We start from the raw sequence: 5,000 nt of genomic DNA, 5'->3' as shown, positions 1-5,000 counted from the left end.
CGCACAGTGAAAATAACCATGGTTATTCACATGACTTTCCATTGCAGGGGGCTGCGCCCCCTGCGATCCCCCCGCCCCCCCAACCCCCGCCGAGGAAACAAAACCTCCACCACGTATTCCCGGCAGGATAGACCGTTACTCAATCATAGTCGATGTCGGAGCGGCGGGCGTAATATTACAGTTACTTCGTAAGATTCCCACTGAATCAGCATATTAACCTTATTATAGTCAGCATTGTATATAGAGACGATTGTAGTATAATCAGGATGAACAGGGTGGCCCGCCCTCGTCGGCGGGTTTTGCGCCTTTTTCGATGTTACACCGATGGCCTCAAGGTCGAGTTTCCCTTCCTCTGGAATAACGACATCCGTATTCTTAACCGAAATAACCGTCACGTTCATAAGTCAGTCATAGCCGCCGCGATGGCCGAGTGTGCTGCAGCGTCGCTGTATCCTCCGGCCTAGGACCTCCTGCCGGACGCACCCTGCCTCCTTCACCTTCTGCGGCAAAGGAGCACCCTCCCCACTATTAGCGGCATCTATCAATCAGGTTAGTACCTTAAAAATCCTAGGTTATTGTAGGTTATCGGCTCCGCATCTAGTTCGTGTGCGCTCTATCCTGCCGTGAATACGTGGTGGAGGTTTTGTTTCCTCGGCGGGGGTTGGGGGGCGGCAGCCACCCCCCAGGGCGCAGACCGCTGCAATGGAAAGTCATGTAAATAAACATGATTATTTTCACTGTGGGGTTATATTATTAGGGTAATTTTATTTATTACGCCCGCCGCACCGACATCGTCGCCCCTGCTATCGGGGCCAAGTTTGTCGCTAACGGGGGGTTTCCGCGCAATAGACCGATTCGGTGTGACGTCACGAGTCGGAGTCGCCATTCCACTCGGTGAAAACGAACCCGTCGCTCGCAGATACCTCGCTATCAACATGAAGGAAAATGGCGTTTGAATTCTTTGATTGTTCAAAAACCGAAGCGAAAAGGTGATATGAAGCAAAACTAGAAGTTGTGTAGCTCAAAGAGTACTCATACCGAAATCTGGATCGACGATTCTTTGAAATGACCTTAAATTGAATATTCTGACATCTACGACTATTCTATTAATAAAGCAGATGATGTTAATAATGATATAATATCATAATTTGCTAGAGTGATGTATGACGTTTAGCTAAATAGGGTATTTTTCTATGAAATCAGTGCCATTTCCTACCATCACTTCTTCCCATTTACTAGGCGTTTATACAAAGATGACAGTGAAGTCACGTATAGGCCTATTTTTCTTTCTCCTTAATAATTTGACCTCAAGTGATAGGCCTTCAGTTGTTTCTTCTGCTGGACCATATGAAATTTCAGACACAAAGGCAACAGGCAGCTGTATACCTGCTTTGTTTTCATTTAATGGACAGTGCTTGAAGGCACAGGATAAAGTCTGGGTGAAGTGGATCCGGGGATGGTTTGCCTGTAAATATAAATTATGATAAATCAATTTAATAAAAAAAAAAAGGAATGAAATGAAAATAATAGAATTGTTATTGTGCTGTTTAGAATATATGACTATTGCCAAAACCTTATGTCGACAATGTTGATATTGTTTGGCCTTGATAGGTAGTGTAGATAGACAAGAGTTTGAAAGTAATTATCTGTCTCTGGAATTTGAAAAGCTGTAATATATTAATATGTAGATCAATAAAATGTTCTGAGCAGATGTAAACATTTTCCACCAGGCGCCCATGCATTCCCATCAAGGTTCATGCGTTTCATAGCCTGTAGGCCTACCCATCGCTTCCATTATTCAGTTTTTTTTTTTTTTTTTCTTCTTTTTTTCTTTTTTTTCTTTTCGATCTGGGAATATATTAAAGGTTAAACTTTTATTTCCCATCATGTTGTGGTTCGAACAACCAACGACAACACAGTTCCTTGGCATTTTCACTTAAAAGAAACGAAATTCACAGAAAAATTCATTGATTTTTCAATCGAACGAGGGTTTGTTTTCACCAAGTCCTCGTTGCTAGGGGCGGTTGCTAGGCGTCACCGAATCGGTCTATAAAACCTACATATTTGCACTGTATAGAGTGAGAGGAATTTAACGATACCAAAAATCGTCGTAATATAGAAAATTACCATGTCTTTTAGTTTTGTTATTATCATTGCTATTGCTATGATTATGATCATTATTAATATCATTATTATCGATATTATTTCATATCCTTTGGTTAACATTAGCAGTAGCAACTTTTTTTCAATATTACCGAAATCATATTCATCAACGTTCTCCTTATGAACATCAATAGTATAATTTCATTATTCTATTCGAGGCAACAATTCTAGTGGTCCTTATTACATAATGATTGTCATTACTATTGTTTTTATTTTTGTCGTAATCGCTATAGGGAGGAGGAGAAGGCCGAGAAGGAGGAAAAGGAGGAGGATGGGAAGGAAGAGTAGGGGAAGGAAATGAAGAGGGAGGAGGAAAAGGAAGAATAGGAGAAGGTAGACGAGGAGGAGGGGGGAGGAAAAACAGGAGAAGGCAGAGAAGGAGAAGCGTTCAAAGGAGGATCAGAAGAGGGAGAAAAGAAAGAGGCCGAAAAAATGAAACAGCAGAAGGAAGAGGAGAACAAGAGAAGGCGGAGAAGAAGAAGAAAAAAAAGAGGATAGGAAGGAGGAAAGCAGGAAACGAGAAGGCGGAGAAGAAAAAAAGAGGATACGAAGGAGGAAAGCAGGAAATGAGTCAAAAGATGAAGAAACAGGAAAAGGATGAGTTTGAGATGGATGAAGATTCGCATTAAGAAGAGGCTGGGGATGAAGGGGAGGAGAGAGAGGAAGGAACGGGAGAGGAGAGAAGAGTGGAGGAGGGGAGGAGAGAAGGAGGAAGCAGGGGAGGAGAGAGAAGTGGAGGAGGGGAGGAGAGAAAAAGGAAGCAGGGGAGGAGAGAAGAGAAGGAGGAAGCAGGGAAGGGGAGGGAAGGGAAGAGGGCCCATGGTAAGTAGGAAAAAATAGGATATTTACGAACAGTTTAAGAGAGATTGGTTTGGCAAGGGGCCATATGTATTCCATTATTATACAATGCATAAAAAAAAACATCAATAAAACACAATCCTTATCGTAACGAGGGTAGAAATTAAGGAAAATCTTCTACAGCCTCACTACCACCAAACTCTATTTTGTAGTTTTATTCCCTTAGAGTTTTATACCATCATAACTAATTTAGGGTTACGTTTTATCAATTAAATGCATTAATGATAGTATGATTAGAGTCTCACTGCTTCTGGCCGATGACATAATGGCATTGACCATGTAAACAATCTTCTTTTTTTTAATCCTTTAGCACAGGGATTCTCAAGGTCGAATGAAGGCTTTGCAAGGTCGTTCAAGAAGCCAGGATCTGACTTCTGATTCCTTGGAAGGAGTCGAGTGCAAGTGAACGCAATCCTTGGCTTATGTCATGTTTATTCTCGTCGCTGCAGAGGCATTTTCTTCATTTCTCAAAGTTGGTTGATGTGCTGTGGTGTGAAATGGAAGACGGGTTTGTTGTATAATTGTCCACGGGGATGCATGCACGTGGGTGTGGGTGTGGGTGTGTATGTATATATGTATATATACATACACACACACACACACGCAAATACACACACACACAGACACACACACACATGTATATATATGTATGTGTGTGTGTGTGTGTGAATATATCAATTCTTTTATGTATTCATATATATATATATATATATATATATATATATATATATATATATATATATATATATATATATATATATATATATATATAAATGTTATCTGTCTAAATAGATAGATAGATAATAACAGACAGATAGATAGTAAATGACACATAGATAACTGCAGACAGATATACAATGATAATATAAGCACCAATAGACATACACACGAACAGAAATACAGTGAGAACAGGGAGAAACACAAGTAGATAGATAAACAAGAATAAATATATAGATAATGATCGACAGATAGATATTAAATGATACATAGACAGACAGATAACTATAGACAGATATACTATGATAATATAGACACCAATAGACTTAAATCATGACAATTGCTTTAACAAAAGTTAGAGAGAGAAAAAAACAAGAAATAAAGACATTTTAAGTTGTCTTTCTTGCTTGCTTGTGCTTGCTAATCTTTTCTGTGAAGTGAACACAAGCGATAATTTGTCTAACGGATCTTTAAATAATTTTTTATCTCTTTTTATTTATTTTTTTACCTTTTTCTCATTATTATTTTTTCCCATTGTTATTGATAGTATCGATGTTGTTTTACTTTATCTTATCATTTCAATTCATTTTCTACTCTTCGTCTGCTTTATCTTTTGTTGTTTCTTCTCCTATTTCATATTTTTCTGCTTCATCATCATCACTCTTTCTCTCTTCTCTTCTTCCGTGTCCTTTGTCTCCTAGTCATGTTTCTTCCCCTTCTTTTTTCTCTTCATCTTTCTTCTCCCCACCCTCTTCCCCATACTTCTAATTCTTCTCCTCTTCCTCCTCCTCCCTCTCCTCTTCCCCTTCCTTCTCCTCCTTCACCACTTTCTACGTGTCCTCCTCCTCTTCTTCTTCCTCCTCCCCATACTTCTTCTTCTATTTCTTCTCCTCTTCCTCTTCCTCCTATTCTTCCTCCTCCCCTTCCTTCTCCTCCTTCACCTCTTTCTACGTGACCTTCTCCTCCTCTTCTTCCTCCTCCTTCTCCTCCCTATACTTCTTCTAATTCTTCTCCTATTCTTCCTCCTCCTCCTCCTTCACCTCTTTCTACGTGACCTTCTCCTCCTCTTCTTTCTCCTCTTCCTCTTACTCATCAAGGAAACAAGTAAGTGGTATTTACGGGTTGCCTGAGGCATCATTTTGCCTAGGGTTGGGCACGTGCTTTGAAAAAAAAAAAAAAATGTCACTCGTTTAGTATATAAATAATTTACAATTATTGATATTTGACAATTATTGATTACAACCACTTCTCCGGTGATCATC

The sequence above is a fragment of the Penaeus vannamei genome, chromosome 26 (assembly GCF_042767895.1).
Source record: "Penaeus vannamei isolate JL-2024 chromosome 26, ASM4276789v1, whole genome shotgun sequence".
Taxonomy (NCBI): domain Eukaryota; kingdom Metazoa; phylum Arthropoda; class Malacostraca; order Decapoda; family Penaeidae; genus Penaeus; species Penaeus vannamei.
Note: the sequence above shows the minus strand (reverse complement) of the source record.